The sequence below is a fragment of the Staurois parvus genome, unplaced genomic scaffold (assembly GCF_062004578.1).
Source record: "Staurois parvus isolate SC_StPar_1 unplaced genomic scaffold, SC_StPar_1.0 ptg000147l, whole genome shotgun sequence".
Lineage (NCBI taxonomy): Eukaryota > Metazoa > Chordata > Amphibia > Anura > Ranidae > Staurois > Staurois parvus.
The window spans coordinates 10,899,985-10,921,609 of NW_028317943.1; the positions used below are offsets into that span (position 1 = coordinate 10,899,985).

Consider the following 21,625-nt stretch of genomic DNA (forward strand, 5'->3'; position numbering starts at 1 on the left):
TTTCAGGTTGACAATGCCAAGCTACTGCCTTGCAATTAGCAGCAACATTTTTAGCCCACCATGTGTGCTCCTTCAGTTAGATGTTGGGAGGCCTATATGACAGATTTAATGGGCAGCACAACAGCCAACTGATGGAATGCACATAGCAGGCTCACAATACTGTTGCTAATTGCAAGAGGTGGTTTAGCTATGTCAGTCTGCAACATAAAGTGATTATAGTGTAATAGTCCTTGGTGGGGGAAAAAAAAATAAAAAGAAAGAACAAAAGAGGAAAGATGGGAGAGCCCTAGCCCTTATGGTGTAGTAAATATGCAATGGCATTAGATTTATGATGGCTTGAAAGAGATAGAAAAACAAGGTTGCAAATATCCAGAACTTTGAGTAAACACAACCTTCCAGTTCATTGTGTGTAGACATGGGCGTAGCATCAGGGGTCTCAGGGGTCACAATTATGACCCCACTCATGCTCCAAGGGGGCCAGTGCTGTTTCCCTGTCACTATGACGGGCAAAGCAGAATCCACAGCAAACTGAAAACTCCGAGCTCTCAGTTTTTTGCTCAATTTTCAAGTCCTGAGCCAGAGAGTAGCAGAGGAAGGACAGGGTGAGGCCAGCCAAGCTGGACGGAAAAGTGTCAAAGCTGACAACCAGGTGGGGATGGACACTGAGATGTCACCGGGCTGAGCAAAGGAGGAGGAGAGCACCGTCCAGGAGGGACTGCGGGCTCCAGAGGCTGCAGATTTTAGTGTGACAGTTTGAGCAGGATGAGCAGAGGGGGAGCTGGATGGGGAATATATCATTGTCAGCATGGGGGGGGTGAATAATGTGACATTACCAGGATGGTGGTGGTGGTGGTGGGGATTAGTAATTCCCTGGGGGCTATGTGTCATTACTAGGAGGAGGGCACCTGAAGGTGGGGGTCATCTGTCATTACCTGATGGGGAAGGGATCATTTGTCATTACCTGGTGGGGGAGGGGGTATCTGTCATTACCTGGTGGGAAAGGGGGTATCGGTCATTACCTCATGTGGAGGGGGGGTCATCTGTCATTATCTGATGGGGTAAAGGGTAATCTGTCATTACCTGGTGGGGGGACATGTGTCATTACCAGGAAGGGACATCATCTGTCTTTACAGGAGGAGGGGATCATCTATGATTATATGAAGTGGGGGCTCTTGAAGGAGGAGTTATCTGTCAATACCAAGAAGAGGCAGGAGGGCATGTGCCATTACTAGAACAGGCGGTGTTACTTCATATCCCTGCAGCCTGGTCATGAGAGAGGTAACTGGGTGCTGTTTAATAACATATAAAAGAAAGGTGTTTACAAAAAAAAGTGTGATATCTGCAGTGGTACATTCTCTGATCAGCCCCCAAGCCAGCCCAATACAGTACCCCCCTTTTACCCCTGCTCAGCCCTACACGTGCACACAAAGTCGGGGCAGGCAGGCCACACTGTGAGCTGCTGGGTGAAAGCGGTGGGCTTGTATGTGGATCTGGAAGTCAGAGGGCCTACTGAGTTTCCACTTTTACATATAAACCTACCGCTGTCACTCGACAGCTCAGAGAGTGGTCTGCCTGCCCCACCTTGTGTGCATGTGCAGACAGCAGCAGAAGAGAGAGAAAAAAGAGACATCCACCATACATCTATCATAGCTTGGTGCGCAGTGGGAGTATCTTGGCGCATGGTTGAAGGTAGTCGGGGGCCCCAGGTCAACTTCTGCATTGGGACCCGCAAGCTTCAAGCTTCACCTCTGTGCGTAGAATACCCCTCTCTCCAAGCAGAAAGTGGGTGGTCACACTCAATGCCACAGGGAAACTCAGCCCTAGGCCCTCATTGGGGGAGATTAGGATGGTTAGTAGAGCTCATTATTGGAAAGAAAAAACCCACCAACATAATGTCATAAGTAATGGTGTTTCACAAAGGTCTGTAATATACAAATCCCATTGATTGTTTTTTATACTCAAGATAATAAGATATGTATATTGACAAATTACTTGGCCCATTATCCCTTTTATGTTTTATATACACTCACTGGCCACTTTATTAGGTACACCTTTCTAGTGCCAAGAAAATATCCCCCACACCATTACACTGTTAGGGGCGAGGAGCCAGACACACAAGGAGGTGCAATTAAAGGTAGGTTTATTTACACAGAAACAAGGCAAGAGTCTATGCAAGTCCGACAGCAACAGCGGATGACTTGGTAGGACAGAAGTTCCCCTGCCGAGGTCGTCTTCCAGGATAATCAAGTCGAGAACCAGCGGGAATCGTAGCCAAAGCCGGGATCAGAAGCCTGGAAGAATGGTCGCCAGAGCTGGGGTTAGAAGCCAGGAAGGATGGTCGCAAGAGCCGGGGTCAGAAGCCAGGAAGAATGGTCGCCAGAGCCGGGGTCAGAAGCCAGGAGGAGTCTAATCTCACTGGATGTTTTCTCTTTTTCTGACCATTCTCTGTAAATCCTAGAGATAGTTGTGATTGAAAATATCAGTAGATCAGCAGATTTTGAAATACACAGACCATCCCATTTGGCTCCAACAACCATGCTATGTTCAAAGTCACTTAAATCCCCTTTTTTCCCCATTCTGATGCTCAGTTTGAACTTCAGGAAGTCATCTTCACCACTTCTAGATGCCTAAATGTATGTAGTTGCTGCCAGGTGATTGGCTAATTTGTGTTAAAAAGCAATTAAACAGGTGAACCTAAAGAGTGGCCCATGAGTGTATATGCTTGCATCCCTGATTTTAAACCAATATACTTTCATGTTTATGAGTTACCACATATTTATATATTTTAATATAACAAAAGGAACCACAATCATTTAGTTTCTCGTTTTTATGTTTCTATGGGATTTGTATATTACAAACCTCTGTGTAACACTGAAAAACTGATGAAGTGGCATGCAAACTACAAAATGCCTCTTTGGCATAAATAATAAATGCTTGCTTTTTAAAAATGATAACTTTGACCCCCATGATCTTTACCCCAAACCTTTAAAGACGTTTTGGCCACAAAAGCCATTAAAGGGTTTTTCTCTTTTCAATAACATGAAGTGATGTTACTGGCAGTATGTCTGGGTAAGAAAATTTGCAGCAACTCCCTCCCATCCATCTGTACTAAATTATCTTTCCAGAGAGTGCCCGAGGTATGTTTATGTAAGTTCACTTTTTGCAGTTGCTGCAAACCACTGGAGATCACTCTGACCTTGGACACTGGAGTTTCGATCAGTAACCGCTTTGAATGGTTATTGATCAAGTCATGAGCATGATTATTCCTTCCACTACCACCACTGTAGCTGTGTTATGGCAGTGCAGTGAAAGAATGAAAACAAACCCACATGCATTATTAAGAAATAGTTTTTCTGTTAACCATACCAATGTTCTGTTTCCCTACAGAAATTATTTGAATGACCCGATCACTTGAATGGGCAGGTGGGCCAGTGGTCATCCCCTACTTCCTTCCTGTTCCCTGGTTTCCTTTTGAAGAGCAAGGGCTAGTAACCAGTTGTGGGCCACAATGAAAAGGTTCCAAATTTCACATTTTTTATTTTAAATAGCATAATGAACATTTTCCTCCTGCACCCACTGAATGCCAGTGGGATGGAGAGGAGGAGAAGTCAGCTTTCAGTGGTTGCAGGAAGAAAATGGGGAGGATCAATTCCTCTCATTGCCCCTCCTGTCCAAGTGTAAAACAGAATGTGACAGGGAGGCTGAATGGGCCCGCCTGAGAGCATGGATCAGGGTCGCCATTGCAACCCCTAAAGCTACAGCAGTGTTTGCGGAGGATGTGATAAAAACAAATCTCAACTATGGGGTTTTAATGCCTCCCCAACTGCAGTTGTACCTCTAGTAACCCACAGATCAGGTTCCCCCAGAGCGCGGAGTCTAAGTCCTGGTTCACTTGTTCACCAGGGCCCCTGATGGTGGGGATGGACTTGGAGTGAACCGAGACCAGGTCGCGGCTCCGAAGTACACCTACCCGTGGTAGAGGAATTTTCCAGAGGCCCCCGCAGGGATAGAGTCTGATGTGAAGAGGCGGATATGCCCAGGCCAGGTGGATGGATGGATGAGCGAGAGCGTAGTCAGACAAGCCGAGTCAGTAGCCGTGGGAGCGGTACGGTACAAAGAAGCGGGCAGAGAATGGTCGGGTCACACGCCAGGTCAGCAACAGAAGATCAGGTCCATAACGGGGCATCCAGGAGAGAGGTCAGGTAAGCCAGGGGTCAGAGCAGGAGAACACAGAAAGGTCAAGACGATCCAGGTCAGCAACAGTAACTTAACAGCACAGGTACAGAATTAAGGACACAGGGATGCAGAAAAGACCATTTGGCGATTCCTGTCAGTGCAGGGCGGATTTAGATATCGCGTCCTGCGCTGTCATTGGTGCCAGGCGCGCACTCGCGGCTCCGAGTGCGCATGCGCAGATTTCGTCTCAGCCGCGGCTGGCCAGGACCTAGTGCCCGTACACCAGCGTGAATGGGCACACTGCGCCCGCGCCGAGCCGCGGATTGTGGCAGCTCCTGACAGATGCACTGCAGTTTACCAGCACCTGCCTTCCCATCTGGCAGGTGTGGTGCACTTTCTGAAAGTGCACCAAACCTCCTGCATTCAGTTTGAGCTGAGGGCCACATCAGGGGGCTCCGAGGGCCACACGTGGCCCACAGGCCACAGGTTGAGAACCCTTGCCTAGCAATCGGATTGTGGTGACAGTATCAGCTGCTAATGTACCAGTCTAAAAACCTGTCCTTTTCAGGTGCCAACTGTCAGAATACAACACCTATCAGTGGAGAATTACTGGGGAATCAATAAAGGATTCTTACAGTGTATGGCCAGCTTTAGACCATTGTCACTAGCACAGTTGAAGATTTAGCCTAACCTTTTGTTTTTGTTGACAGCTGTAAAATTTTAAATTCCCCATCACTTTCTGTCTTGGTGACAGTGTTCGCCAGGATGAACAATGAGGGTGAATTTACCTAGACATACACAGCAATATAAATATGTTAAGGATCCAAATCCTACTATATTCAAAGTTAAAAAAAAAGTTTTGGCTGTACATCCACTTTAGAAATGTAAAAAAAGTCAAATAATAGTAACCAGTCAGCAAGCAGCTTTCTTTAAACTGACTATCCCAATGTTTTTAAAGGTAACAGCTAAATGGTTGCTATGGTCAAACACGCCCACATATCACATCATGTGGTGCGTTGTTAAAGAAGCCTTAGAAAAATCCTTTAGGCAAAGAGGAAGCTGAACTTGCGTTGTAAACTGTTTGAAGCCATCACTTTAGCACCGGTTTCCTTTCTAGCACATTACATACATGGAAATACTTGGGCTGGGTTGCCTGAGGCGCTTGTACAGAACACTGAATGCAGAAAGACCAGCCCAAGACTCGTCACCCTCCCTTCCTTGCTAATACAAACAGCAAGATCATTCTCAGTCTACTCCTCCTACTAAAACATCAGAAACGTCAGTGAAACACTCTAGTGTATTCATTCATACTTCTAAAAAAAAAAAGAAATATAAAGCAAGACGTGAATAGGAATTCCAGCATTGATCAGGTAACCTGATTCCTCATACATTTATTTTACAGCCTAATGATAACAGTGTAGTGTATTCAGACCATTTATTTAACACTGTATTTGTACAATGTATATTTGTAAGGATGGATGACATTGGTAATGCTTTGTGGGTAATTGCTGCCTTGTTGTCTTTGTTGCTTTTAGTGAAGTATGTGAAATATACCGCTTGGATTGGGAGTACAGAATCTTCCCTGACTTGGCTGGGAAATATCTGTAGCTGTCCTACATTTCAGGGGGCGGGTGAGCTTGTTCCATGCTACCAATGGAGAGGAATAAATGTGTCATTGTGACGTCGAATAGTCTCACACTGCCATGTTTACACTGCATATGGATGAGTGAAATCTGCATTATACAGACGGCTTGCAAACCCATGGGAAAATCTCCGCACATACATACACTTAATCACAGCTTTGTACTGATTTATAGCTTTTATTCAAGCAAACGCTGAAAAAGGAAATGTTAGCTTTAACAGAAATGTTAGCTTTAACACAAACATGTTCCCTTTTTTTTTTTTCTTTTACAATACACAAGAAAATATGTGACCATATGGTGTCTTTAAAACTGCTGTTCAGAGGTCGAGAGCTGCGTGAGACATAACCACTATCTGGTAATGCAGCTGTAATGAATGTGCTACATTTGTAGGAAGTATGAGCACATCCTTGCTTGGTTAATCATATCCTTATGTAAAATAATCAAATGCAGATCTTAGGCAACATATCAAGCATATCAAGCAGCAGAATCACATTACTTAACGGAACAAATACTCTTTCTATTACAATTTTAATTTCAGTAAATAAATGTATTAGTGTATCCTTATCTGTTACCCTGTATATTAACAGTAAGTGGTCCCATAAAAACTCCTTTGTGGTTCGTTCACATGGGCGACAGACTTTGGCCACCCCCCCACCCAGAGGGCGGTAGAGCAGCAGCTTCCATGTGTTCAGGAGGGGAAACTGTTACCCCCCCACCCCGGATTCCTTTTTTTTTTTTTATCCAACGGGAAATTTTATATGGAACTACTGTGCTGCAATCAATTGGCATATGGTTGTGTGGTTGCGGTATAGTACTGTTCACCTCAGTGGTTGCATGTGGTACCTTGTCCTGGCACCTCTTGCTAAACATGGCATGCTGTTTAATTTTTGCAAGTGAAGTATCGCACCCAAGGCATTGTGTACAGAACTGTTAACGTATCAGGAGGCAGTCATGGAGCAGTAAAAATGTAGATCAGCTACCTGTTTATTACCACCCCTTGGTTGCACGCACATGTTAACTTAGCCTTCAAAAAGAAATGAATCCACATTTTCTATCTGAATGTATAGAACTAATCAAAAGCTGAATTTTTTGCTTGCAGCCCTTTTTGGTGGGTGAATCAATCCACTGAGTGTATGGACACGTAAAAACGTCCTTTACACCAACTTTAAATTTCATCATTGGGCTCATGCTTTATCTTTTAGCCCCTGTCCCATACCTCTGACTAGACATTAGTGATTGAGCAGGATCCAGTGTAGACTCTGAATTAATTATACGTTAAGACTCCTGGACTCATAGTCTAATAGACTTAATAAGGAACTACAATGCTTCCTTAATCATAGAAAGTTCTTATGAGCAAGTGGCTAAGTGATTAGAACTTTGACCTTGCAGTGCTATGGTTCCCAGTTTGAATCCCAACCACGGTACTACCTATATCATTATTATTACATCAAGTTTATATAGCGCCAAAGGGTTTACTCAGCGCTGTACAATAGAGGGGGGGGCAATACAAGAAACAGAACAGCAACAACAACAGTACACGAGGGGTGAGAGGGCCCTACTCTTTCGAGCTTACAATATGGAGTGTACATGTTCTTTCTGTGCTTGTGCAGGTTTTGTCTGTCCTAGTATGTGTATGAATGTGAGGTAGGGACCTAATAAGGAAATACAATGCTTCCTTAATCAGGGAAAGTTCTTATGTGCAAGTGGCTAAGTGATTAGAACTTTGACCTTGCAGTGCTAGGGTTCCCAGTTTGAATCCCAACCACCGTACTACCTGTATGGAGTTTACATGTTCTTCCTGTGCTTGTGTAGGTTTTGTCTGTCCTACTATGTGTATGAATGTGATGTAGGGACCTAAAAAGGAAATGCAATGCTTCCTTAATTGGGGAAAGTTCTTATGAGCAAGTGGCTAAGTGATTAGAACTTTGACCTTGCAGTGCTAGGGTTCCCAGTTTGAATCCCAACCACGGTACTACCTGTATGGAGTTCACATGTTCTTCCTGTGCTTGAGTAGGTTTTTTCTGTCCTAGTATGTGTATGAATGTGAGTTGGGACCTAATAAGGAAATACAATGCTTCCTTAATTGGGGAAAGTTCTTATGAGCAAGTGGCTAAGTGATTAGAACTTTGACCTTGCAGTGCTAGGGTTCCCAGTTTGAATCTCAACCACGGTACTACCTGTATGGAGTTCACATGTTCTTCCTGTGCTTGTGTAGGTTTTGTCTGTCCTACTATGTGTATGAATGTGAGGTAGGGACCTAATACGGAAATACAATGCTTCCTTAATCAGGAAAAGTTCTTATGAGCAAGTAGCTAAGTGATTAGAACTTTGACCTCGCAGTGCTAGGGTTCCCAGTTTGAATCCCAACCACGGTACTACCTGTATGGAGTTTACATGTTCTTCCTGTGCTTGTGCAGGTTTTGTCTGACCTAGTATGTGTATGAATGTGAGGTAGGGACCTTAAATATTATGCTTCTTGATGGCATGGACTGATTTGAATGTACTAAATATATATATATGGACAGAAATTCTTGTCCCTACACTCTAACTTTTTGAAAGGGGGTTAACTTTGTTATATGGGGGCACTTTGTATACATTAAAGTATACCTCAGCAATGTTGCTTGGAAAATAAATCAGTTGGTTGCTGTCTCCAGTAGTTTGCCTCTTATCACAACATGAGGACTTGCCATGTGATTACAGCAGGAAGACCACTCAGCATTCATTATGTAGGAAGTGGCTTCAGGAGGTAGAACGTGAATTGAATCCATATGCAAATTTCCATATAAATAACAGCAGGTAGGACCAGTGTGATGCAATCTTTGCAATATATATAACTAAGAAGAGTAAGAAGGACTTTTTGGTTTCAGCCAAAATTGATTGGCACTGCAATTACTATTATGACTGAGCTTAAGAAGCCATTCCCTCTAAAGTTGATAACTCTGCTAATTGTTTTTTTAAGAAAATGTAATGTTATATTTTATGAGGGCATTTATTAAGGCTACAGCAATGAAAAGCTGTGGCCACCAGAACCCTGTCATTATAGGGACCACACCTAGCTGCTCGAGCCGCAGCAGGAATCTCTGATTCCTCCAGCGACAATTAGCGCGAGCCTAAATCATCGGAGTAAATGTAGCCTTACACTTTTAACGTATGTAATATATGGAATGAACAAGGTCATGCATGCCTAGTGGAACCGCATGCAAATAATTTACCACAAATTAAATCAATTCAGATTAAAAGAAAATGGATTCAGTAGCAATAGCTAATATTAAAATGGCCATGCAGTAGTAGATTTTCAACATTTGTACAAACATTCAGATGAAAATTTGTGCACTGCTGTGCAGTCATGTTGGGACAGGAAAGGGCCATCCCCAAACTGTTCCTACAAAGTTGGGAGCATGAAATTGTCCCAAATGTCTTGGTATGCTGATGCCTTAAGAGTTCCCTTAATTGGAACTAAGGGGCCAAGCCCAAACCCCTGAAAAACAACCCCACACCATAATCCTCCCTCCACCAAACTTTACACTTGTATAATATATTAGTTTTTTTGGGGTTGGTTTACTCTTAAGTGCTAGAAGCCCTTTTTCTCTCTATTTGCTCACTATTTTTGTTTGTTATTTTAAACTTTACACTTGGCACAATACAGTCAGGCAAGTACCGTTCTCCTGGCAACTGCCAAACCCAGACATGTCCATCAGATTGCCAAACAGAGAAGCGTGATTTGTCACTCCAGAGAACATGTCTCCACTGCTCTAGAGTCCAGTGGCGGCGTGCCTTACACCACTGCATCCGACGCTTTGCATTGCACTTGGTGATGTAAGGCTTGGATGCAGCTGCTCAGCCATGGAAACCTATTCCATGAAGCTCTCTATGCACTGTGGTGCTAATCTGAAGGCCACATGAAGTTTGGAGGTCTTTAGCTATTGACTCTGCAGACAGTTGACGACTTCTGTGCACTGAGTGCTTCAGCATGATCTGATCCCGCTCTGTCATTTTACGTGGCCTACCACTTTGTGGCTGAGTTGCTGTTGTTCCCAGTTGCTTCCACTTTGTTATAATATCACTAACAGTTGACCATGGAATATTTGGTAGCAAGGAAATTTCACGGATGGACTTATTGTACAGGTGACAACCTATCACGGTACCACACTTGAATTCACTGAGCTCCTGAGAGCGACCCATTCTTTCACAAATGTTTTTAGAAGCAGTCTGCATGCCTAGGTGCTTGTTGTTTACACCTGTGGCCTTGGAAGTAATTGAAACACCTAAATCCAATGATTTAGAGGGGTGTCCCAATGCTTTTGCAATATAGTGTCGATGTTAACTTGGGACCCAAACTCAAAGTAAAATCACATGGGGTTCCCCCTAATTCAAACCATACATGTGCATAAAAGCAAACACCAAAAAACAATGTGAGGTCTCCCCCTTAATCTCAATGCCTGCTAAGATGCCACAGAAAAACACAGCTATTTCTATCACTTCACTCCAGTCAATTGACATCTGTTATAAACAAAAGGGTATTGTCTCCTGAGTGACATATATGGACATAACCATACTTGGCTAATGATGCCACAATATCTAGCTGCAGAGTCCACCCATAGTACCTCTATTCCAACAAAATGCTCCCCAACCTGTAACAGAGCGCCCAGCCCCACACAGTGACTTTCAGCCATCCACAAATGGCTTTTGGAGCCCCTAATATGTTTTCTCCTATTGATATCAGGGCATTTATTCCTCCAACTGAGAACTAACACTGGGGATTCCTTCCTCCTACTCAACACCAATATGGGGGGATTTATTACTACTAGTGATCACGAATGGCGATGCATTTTTTTCTCCTACTGACCACTGATGTTGGGTAATTTTTTCTTAGTATTGATCATTAACAATGGTGCATTTTTTCCTCAATCTGACCATTGACACCAGGGTATTCTTTACTTCCACTTACTACTGACAGGGATTTTATTTACCTGCTGGTTACCACTGGCAAGGCCTTTTCTCCCTACAGACCACTGATTAAACATTTTCCCCACACTAACCACTGATGAGAAATGTTTTTCTCTTATTGATATGTAATACTAGAATTTTTTTTTCATACTTTCCCTTTAAGTGTTGTCATGGTAAGACCAAAACATTAGCTTCCTTCTATTCTAGCTCAACTGTCATTGCAATGTAATTACAAATTGGCTAGTTATTGTTTGGTTACCAAAGAAGCTTGAAAGATATTTATATACCAGACACCAGGTACACTCCTCAGAACAATTGAGCTATCCAGTAGTATTTTGCAAAGAGAGTGCTGTACTTTATCAGCATATTGCTTTTGAACTTTTATTGTTTTTTTTTAAAATACATGCAATTTTCACATTTAACTTTAATATGAAAAACTTAATCGGGAAGTCTTAGAATTATACATATCTGAAATAACTGTTAATTGTAAATTCTAAGGGCTGGTTTACACCTGCAGCTGCTTTGTGATGTGGCTGCTTTCGTTCTCTGTGGAGTTCACTTTGCTCATATGCTAATTATTTATTCCTTTTTTCAGCTTTATTGGAATTTCATTATATGACATTCCATTCATGTTTGTTCCCCTCAGTGGGTTGCTAAAAGGTGAAGTGTGTTGTGATGCTGCTGTGAAAATAAAAAGTACTGTATGTCCAACTTTTTTCAGTGCACACTTTCGCAACACAGTTGTGTTAGAACTGAACAAACAGGACATAAGACACATTATCTTGTCCATGCATTGGCACTGCTGGTGTGAATGGACCATAAAACCCCCAAAAAGGGCCAGTGAGATGAATTAGTATTGACAAACTGTGTGAGTTTCCATTGTTAGCCTTCTTTTGAAAATGCAGTTGCCTGATTTTACATAGCTTCAAGACCTGCAAAACACAGGCCTGGAAGAAATATTAAGCAAATAGGTCAGAGAAAAGCCAACATTCCTTATGTCTACATCTATTTCAGGGTCAGTGGTTAAGAACTTGCATATCCAAATGCATCAGAATCTCGAGCATCATAGCATTTTCAGAAGTAGAGGTCTACAATAGGAGCCTACATATTTCTTCCATGAAAGGCTAACCATAAATACTGATCTAAAAAAAAAATTATATACAACCACTGGGAAATAAATGGACTCATGCGACATGTGACAAAAAGTAATCAAGAAGACTCCTACATCCAATAATCATTGTTAATTAAATCATAGCCAAAAGCAGATATGCCATCTCTGTAGACCGTGTATTGGTACAAGGGCCCTTTAGGACTGTGAATCAGGCTAGGACCCCCTTCTTTCACACAGACCTGCATGCTGTGGTCTACTGTGGCAGGAGAAAACACACCTATTCAAAATGAATGTTTGTAGCTGAATGGGTGGCCCAGAAAATGTTCTCGCACAGGGGCGAGACTTTTTCCACCACAGAGGATAGTTATAGACAAACTGCCTCTAGTATAATGTATGTATCATTTTTAAAGAAAGATATCATCATGAATTCATATCCAACTTATTAGATATAATTATCCCCTGTTATAACAGAATAATGTTCATAGCTGCTGCTCCTCACTCCAATTATTTTCTTAATTTAACGCCATAATTTATTTATTTTCTTAAGTTAATGTTTCTAATGTTGATACTCTCTGGTGGTATGATTGTCTTTGCTGGATTGCAGCTACCTAAAAATATTCCTCAACTGTTGCTGCCTCACTTCTGGATCACCTTCATAGATTGCTGGATCAGTTTCCTTTTGCTGCACAGCAGATCTCTCAGTCATGCTACAAAGGTACTTTGCACTTCAACTGGTGCAACTAAAACAGAGCTATTTCCAGATTATGGCTTTTGTTGTCATATTGACAACTGATGTGTTACATGCACCATAGCAAAGGACAGTGTTTTCTTCATTCACGTACCTGTGCAGTCTCTATCACTGCTTAATCAGTGCAAGACTTCAAGACCATCCTGCACCAGCACTAACCTCAAAAGCCTGTTTTATCTGCCTCATCTGGAGTCCCCAGAACCACTGAGACTGGCCAGAGTAGAATTGCCGAGCACCCAATACATTGGTTTGAACTAACTCGACTTGTTTGCATCCCCATAAATAACAAAGGATGCACCCTGGACCTTACCATTGCATATGACTCCTTTTCTTCCCCTTCTTCCATTGACCTAGAACTGTCTTATCACCTAGCTATTCTCTCTCAATCTGGAATTTCCGGTTTCTAACACCTCTCTATCTTCTCTGTAAATTACCACTTCTGGGTTTTAATTGATCAGCCCAGATTTTTGCTTCCCCTCCTCTGAATCTCCACTTCCTTAAAGTATAACTAAAGGCAAAACTTTCTTTTTAGTTTTAAAACCTGTCCGTTTTTATTGCTGTCTGTGCCCCCATTAGAGAGATTTGCCTCCTCCATTTGTCATGTTTACTGGTATCATTAAAAGTGAACGTAAAACAAATCTCACATTTTTGAGTTGTCCCCAGAACAGTAAGAGATGGGAAATCTTCCATTGGTGACACTAGACCCTGGTGACAACTAGAGATTCACTCACTTTGAAGGGATTTCCACCCACTTTCTGTGTTGGTTATTGGACAGGAAGTGAAGGGAAATCTCCCAAATGGGACACAGATGGCAATAAAAAAAACTTGACAGGGGTTATAACCCTCTCTTAATAAAAAAAAAAAAAGTTTTGCCTTTAGTTCTACTTTAACTGTGCTCTTTCATCTTACCTTACTCTAAAGTACAATGACCACTTCTAAACAATAAAGGCAGTCACCCAGACATTTGAAAATAGGTGGCATATTTCTGACCTGACTGTGCACTTTTAGGTTTGGAAAGATTATTTGTGTAAATATAACGGTAAAAACGAGCCTGCTAGATCCATCTACTTCTCCCACACTGTTGAAAAAAATCTTTGCAACCATAGACAGCTGTTGCACCACCATCAATAGATTGTTAAAAGAAAAATAGGCCCAAAGCTCTTTTGGCCATATTTCTCATGTGGGTCACAGGAGTGCACTTAGTGCTGCTCTCCTGTGACCCAGAATCAGCCAACAGTGGGCTAAAGACTGCTGTCAACTGATGCGGCTGCTCCAGTCTGTAGATGTATACTGACAATAATGTCAGGATCTACCCAGATACCTTTCAGGCAGCTGGCTCAACCTCTCAGCTCCACTGAGTGCCTGAGCTAGCTGATCCTGCCCCCTCTCTTGCCTGGTGCTCTGAAGGGGCAGTGGTAGTTGATAGTTACCATTTTGTGCTCAGAGTGGACCCAAGAACTGATTAGCAGTCACATGATCACTCAGTTCTTGGGCTTAGAACTGACAGGGGATAGCTTGCAGCATCAGATCGATGCTGTAGCAGGTAGGTGGGTATGTTTATTATTTTATATTCTTGCACTTCTCCTTTAAAACCTCTCTGTCCTACCACATTACCAGCCCTAACAGAGCTTTGTCACCTTTACATAGATTTTTTCACCTCCAAGACTGATAACATCCAACATCACATTTTTTCTACAACACGTTTCTTCAATATCTCTTCCTGGTTTACCTGGCTTTACTGGTTCTTCTCTCTCTCCCACTTCTCTCTACTTGACACCAGTGTACTTTAATTTATTCTCACTCATTTATTTAAATATTGTTTTACTTCTCTCTGCCCTTTTACTCTCAATATAGTAAATGATTCTTAAAATATAACTAAACACAAAACCTGTTTTTAGTTTGGGATAGAGTGGAGAGGGGTTAAAAGCCCTGTCAGTTTTTATTGCTGTCTGTGTCCAGGTTAGGGAGATTCACCTTCTCTATTTGTCCTGTTTACCATTATCATTGAAAGTAAAAGATAATCCCCAAATTTTGGATTTTCCCCAGAAAAGTAAGAAAGGGGAAATCTAATGGGGACACTAATTTTGGTAACCTGGGGGTTCCCAAGGAATCCCATAATTTTCAGGGATTTCCTCTCACTTCTTGTTTGGCTATGGGACAGGAACTGAAGGGAAATCTCTCCAATGGGACACAAATGGTGAAAAAGAAATCTACCAGAGGTTATAACCTTCCCTTACTATCTAAAATGAAAAAATATGTTTTGCCTTTAGTTTTACTTTAACCACTTGCCTACTGGGCACTTTTACCCCCTTCCTGCCCAGGTCAATATTCAGCTTTTGTAAACAGGTAATTTTTCTCCTTCACTGATGTGCGTTGATGAGGCTACACTGATAGGCAGCACTGATGGGCACTGATAGGCAGCACTTATGGGCATTGATGAGCTGGCACGGATAGGCAGCACTGATGGGCACTGATAGGCTGCAACGATGAGGTGGCACTGGTGGGCATTGATGAGGAGGCACTGATGATGCTGCACTGATAGGCAGCACTGATGGGCACTTATAGGCGGCACTGAATGGCAACAGTGATAGGTGGCCCTGACTAGTGGCACTGATGACAGCACTAACTGGTGGCACTGACTGATGGCACTGATGAGTGGCACTGCTGGGCGGCACTGCTGGGCAGCACTGATGGGTGGCACTGCTTGCCACTGATGGGTGGCACTGCTGGGCACTGCTGGGAGGCACTGCTGGGTACTGATAATCAGGGCACTGATCATCAGTGCCCTGTGTTATTTGTTGGTTGTTGGCAGTACTTTCCTCACACTGTCACAGCATGAGGAAAGTGCAGTCAATAACTGGCAACTGCATTGGACACAGCTGATCATGTGGTAACAGGCTGCTGTGATTGGCCTTTCACCCCATCATGTGATCAGCTGTGTCCGTAGGACACAGTGATCATGGACAGCACCAGGTGCGTGCTGCTGGGGGCGTGCAGGAGGGTGTGTTCTGGGAGGACATCATATGACACCTTCCCAGCACTGGACAACCTCGCTGTAGCTGTTATTTGGCTATAGCACGGTTGGCAAGTGGTTTTTAAAGCACAGGTGTTGTATCCATGATCCTTAAAACTGCTGGAATCACCTGCTACCAAAAAAAAAATAATATGGCTCAGGACATTTTAAACAATATTCTCCCCATATTCAATTTATCCTTCCTGGCTAAGGTTCTAGAATGTGCTATCATATCTCAATGACATAATCAGCTGTCTGTAAGCAACCTGTTTAAACCGCTCCAATCCCATTTTCAACAACTGTACAGCACAGAAACTGCCTTGGCCAAAGTCATCAATGATCTTTAATAGCTCCTGAGCCGTTAAGATCACATTTCCGTAACTATTACCCCTATGTTGATGATACTCAGATATACATGCATGCTAAATTTGGCTGTTTCTCTCCTATTCCACTATGTCTGTGGCTATGGATTCATTACCCTCTTTCATTTGCACAATTTGAGGAAGTCCACAGAAGAGACTGAGCTCATAGGAGTGCACAAGGGCCACTGAAACATAAGGCCGAAACTAGGAAAGAAACCTAGCAAAGAGTATGAGATTAAGCCCATTATATCAATCTGCAGGTGAGAGCTGGTGACACCTATAGTGCCCGGTCTTGTGCACAAACAAGTGCAAATGATTGTAGGCCTACAAGTGACTGTTTGTTGCTGATCCCTGACACACATTCTCATAGAACTAAAAGTAACTGTTTTCAAGTAGCATGTTTTAACCATCATAATATCAGCATGTTTCTTCATTTCCTAAAAAATGTGACCAGTAGCATCTCTTAGGCCCCATTCACACAGGCGGTCCATTTTTTAGTTCAACCATGTTTTTTCCAAGAAAAAATGGATACGTTCACATCAGTTTTTCATCAGTTTACGTCAGTTATGCATCAGTATACATCCGTTTACATCCTTTTTTGTCCATTTACATCAGTTTTCATCAGTTTACATCCATTTTCATCCATTTTTGTCTGTTTACGTCTGTTTTCGTTTGTTTTCATCCATTTACATCTGTTTTTGTCCGTTTACATCTGTTCTCTTTTTTTTAACTGAAGAAAAATAGGATTTTCTTCCATTCAAACAAACGGATGTTAGCGGATGCGGACATTAACTGATGTAAACAGATGATCATTCATTTACATTTGCTAGTCCATAGAAATACATGAATATCCATTTTTCATCCATAAATGGACAGATGAAAAATGGACATATGGAAGGGGCCTTAATCTAACACAAAATTATGTTTCTGGTGAGCAATAATATTTAGATAGTGAAAAGTATACCTTATGATGCTGCTCCAAGCGATTTCAGTGTCAGCAAATACAAGTGAAGGGATGGACGCTGCTCAACCGACCCTTAGTTCTCCTTAGTTGCTATTATCAGAACATTTGATAATTCCTATAGTTTGGCCTTTCCCCACTCTTTCTCTCCATTGTCCTGCATGACGTCCCTGATGAGGACTAAAGAGTTCTGAAAATTTTGTTTTTATAACAGTTTTGATTTTTCACACATACACATAGTTGTTTTTCTATTCTTAGCTATTTTTACCTTTTTCAAAATAAAGCTTAATTTTAGAGACTGATTTTTTCTTTCTTTCTTTCTTTCTTTCTTTCTTTCTTTCTTTCTTTCTTTCTTTCTTTCTTTCTTTCTTTCTTTCTTTCTTTCTTTCTTTCTTTCTTTCTTTCCCTTCTCTTCTCTTCTCTTCTCTTTTAGCATTACTATTCAGTTTCTCTTGTCTTCTTCTTGTTTTCCAATCTCTCTGTCATCACATATACACACCTAATTCTTTTTTCACGGCCGATGATGCATACATATTTCCTGGCTTCTCACATCCTCACTACCTCTATGACCAAGCCCCGGTCGGCGGGGCGAAATACTTCAGAGTGCGTGTCCAGTACGCTGGCTGAGGCCATTCCTCAACATTGGACTCCTGAAATTGGTTGAGCAGCGTCCATTCCTTCACTCAATAATATTTAAATATTATGATGATGAGCATTTGCACAGTTCATAGTATTTGCTAGCACTTCCTTGCCACATGTTTGTACCTGGATGAATGCCTACATAGATTTGCATTGCTGTTTTTAAAAAAAAACAGCATTGTACCAACAGTAGGGCAGCACAGTGGCTAAGTGGTTAGTACATCCATCTAACACAACACTAGGGTCGTTGGTTCAAATCCCAACCATGGCACTACCTGCTTGGAGTCTGCATGTTCTCTCTGTGCCTGCGTGGATTTCCTCCAGGCACTCTGGTTTCCTCCCACACTCCAAAGATATGCAGGTAGGTTAGTTGACTTCTATCTAAATTGGCCCTTGTATGCTATGTATGAATGTGAGTTATGGACCTTAGATTGTACACTCCTTGAGGGCAGGGAATGTTGTGAATGTACAATATACTGTATATGTAAAGCACTGCATAAATTGATGGCGCTTCACAAGTATCTGTAATAAATAATAGAATGAAACAGTATGATGGAAAAGCTATATCTTTTTCTTAGGACCTCAAGCTTTTATTGACAGTCTTTATGTATATAGGTCAAAAAGGGGTGCTCATGATGAACTGAGAGTTGAAAAGCTCAGTAAACTTTTCAAATATTATTTTGCTTTGTACAATATCATCTCAAAGTTAGCATGCCCTGCTGCATTTGGTTGTATTTATTCCTTGAGACCTATTTATTTTCCTAGCTTTCCCTGATGTTCTGTCTCCAGGGGAGTATTTCAGTGCCAGACCAGTAGCTCTTCTGAGCCACATGAGCTGCATGCCACATGTTTAAATGTTAGATGCAGCTTTATCTTTTTACTTTACTCTTAGGACATATATTTGATGTGTCTATCATTGGCAATAGAAGGGACTAGTACATTGAAGATGGTTTGTCTATTTATGTCCATGGTTTACTTCTACTTCTACTAGCTATTATCCACTCAGTCCAGTGTTTGCAGCAGAGCAAGGGGATCTGCAATTTCTCAAAAGGTGTGTAGTCCTCACTTGCACAATATAATACTGCCCTTTTTAGGTTATTAAATGAATTAATCACTTAGCACCCTACATTTATTGAGCTGATGCCAATGTCTTCAAATTAATGGCAATATTTGAATTTAACTACACAATGGGGTTGGAAGACTACACCCTGGCATATAGGCAATCCTGTGAAAAGAATTAAAGGACCACATTTGGCAAAATTCACTCACTGCTAGGGATAAATCCTTAGCAATTTGACCCTTAGGGATCACATTTATGAGAACAAAAATCATTGTTTACTAATATACTGTACATTACTCTAGTTTTAACTTATATTGCTTTTCACCTGCTTTCTATAGTACGCAGCTTCCAATTTTTACAAGTATAAAAGTAGAATAAATTCCAGAACAAGTGAATTTCAGTATCCTCTATGCAAGTTTTCGAATGTGAATGTTTTAGGAGTCGTGTGCTTTTTTGCTCCTGTCATCGTTGGGAAGCTATCAGCAAAATAAAAGCATATGTAAACTCAGAAACAAAATATTTTACCTACTGAAACTTATCATTCCTTTAGATGTGGTGGCTTTCTTTTCATCATTTTTTGTGGTCCTGCCAGTAACACACTTCCTATCAGACAGTGAGAGTGCCTACTCACTGTACTATATATAGGGAGCAGAAGCATTGTTACCCCAGGCTGCCCTCTTTATTTGGACTACAAACACCTCCCCCTCTGTATTATATACAGGGGAAGTGTTCTGTATTATCATTATTATTGTTGTTATCATTATACAGGATTTAAATAGCGCCAACAGTTTGCACAGCACTTCTAATATAAAGGGAGACAATACAGCTACAATACAATCAAAAGGAGGATTAAGAGCGCCACAATCTAATAGAGTGGGGCAAGTGCCACAAAAGGGTATAACTGTGGGGCATGAGCTGATGGAAGTGATAAATGTCTATTCAGAGGCATGATAGGTTTCCCTAAAGAGATGAATTTTCAGGGTTTGCCTAAAGGCAGCCAGAGTAGGGGGATAGCTTTCATAAGACAGCTTTAAGCCCTGGTCCTCACCAAATGTGGCTTTGAAATCATGCTACTTCAGCTAATTTCAAAGCCAAAAGTCAGTGCGATTTCATGTGCGGCTTTCAGACATCTGTGTGATTTCATGCACAGATATCAATGCAAGTTGCACATGAAATCGCAGGAGTGCAGGAACCTTTTTCAAATTCAGTGCAATTCGGAGTCACACCGATTTGAACGGTTCCATAGACACAAGTAGGGTGCCACTTGTCATGTAATTTTGAACTGACAAATCACATGACAGATCACATTGGTGTGAACGGGAGCTGAAAATTGATAGGATAGGGTGAACAGGTATTTTTCTGTGAATTCAAGTGTGGTACCGTGATAGGTTGCCACCTGTGCAATAAGTATAATTATGTGAAATTTCCTTGCTACTAAATATTCAATGGTCAACTGTTAGTGGTATTTTAACAAGGTAAAAAAAACTGGGAACAACAGCAACTCAGCCACAAAGTGGTAGGCCATCTAAAATGACAGAGAGGGGTCAGCGCATGCTGAAGCGCACAGTGCGCAGAAGTCGGCAACTGTCTGCAGAGTCAATAGCTAAAGACCTTCAAACTGCGAATGGCCTTCAGATTAGCACAACAACAGTGTGTAGAGAGCTTCATGAAATGGGTTTCCATGGCCGAGCATCTGCATCGAAGCCTTACATCACCAAGTGCAATGCAAAGCGTCAGATGCAGTGGCGTAAAGCACGCCGCCACTGGACTCTAGAGCAGTGGAGACATGTTCTCTGGAGTGACAAATCATGCTTCTCTGTCTGGCAATATGATGGATGTGTTTGGGTTTGGTGGTGGCCGGGAGAATGGTACTTGCCTGACTGCATTGTGCCAAATTTAATGTTTGGTGGAGGAGGAATTATGGTTTGGGGTTTTTTTTCAGGGGTTGTGCTTGGCCACTTAGTTCCAGTGAAGGGAACTCCTAAGGTGTCAGCATAGCAAGACATTTGGAAAATTTCATGCTCCGAACTTTGTGGGAACAGTTTGGGGATTGCCCCTTCCTGTTCCAACATGACTGCGCACCAGTGCACAAAGCAAGGTCCATAAAGACATGGATGAGCGCGTTTGGGTGAAAGAACTTGACTGGCCTGCACAGAATCCTGACCTCAACCTGATAGAACCTTTGGAATTAATTAGAGCGGAGACTGTGAGCCAGGCCTTCTTGTCATACATCAGTGGCTGACCTAATAAATGCGCTTCTGGAAGAATGGGCAAACATTCCCATAGACAGACTCCTAAACCTTGTGGACAGCTTTCCCAGAAGAGTTGAAGCTGTTATAGCTGCAAAGGGTGGGCAAATTCATTATTGAACCATATGGACTAAGACCGGGATGCCATTAAAGTTCATGTGCATGTAAAGGCAGACGTCCCAATACTTTTGGCAATATAGTGTGTATATTTTTTTATATATATATATATATATATATCCTAGATTGTAAGCGCTAACGAGCAGGGCCCTCTGTTTCCTCTTGTACCAAATTGTATTGTAACTGTAATGTCTACCTTCATTTTGTAGAGCGCTGCGCAAACTGTTGGCGCTATATAAATCCTGTATAATATATATATATATATATATATATTGCTCAATGAACACAAGAACAATTTCATAACTTCTGACCTAAATTGAGTTTTATAGAACATTTGTTTAGCTCATTACACAAAAGTAAGGTTAATAATATAACTTAGATTACAAAATCTTCAGTTTTACTCAAATTACTCGATGCAAAAATGAATACACCCCACAACAAAAACTATTCCATCTAGTATTTTGTATGATCTCCATGATTTGTAAGGACAGCACCAAGTCCTAGGCATTAAATTAACAACGTGGCGATATGTTGCAGCATCTATCTTTTTCCATCCTTCAAGAATGACCTCTTTTAGAGCCTGAATCACTTTCACCCTG

The 21,625-nt window shown here is 41.8% G+C and overlaps 1 protein-coding gene across 1 annotated transcript in view; it reads left to right on the top strand.

Annotated features, from left to right (window-relative positions):
- Positions 1–5,223: 5,223 nt before the first annotated feature.
- Positions 5,224–21,625, top strand: part of SLC16A7 (solute carrier family 16 member 7) — a 109,617-nt gene continuing 93,215 nt past the window's right edge. Inside the window, exon 1 of the mRNA XM_089674030.1 lies at positions 5,224–5,546. The gene's annotated coding sequence lies outside the window, so the exon portion shown is untranslated. The remainder of the gene's footprint in view (positions 5,547–21,625) is intronic.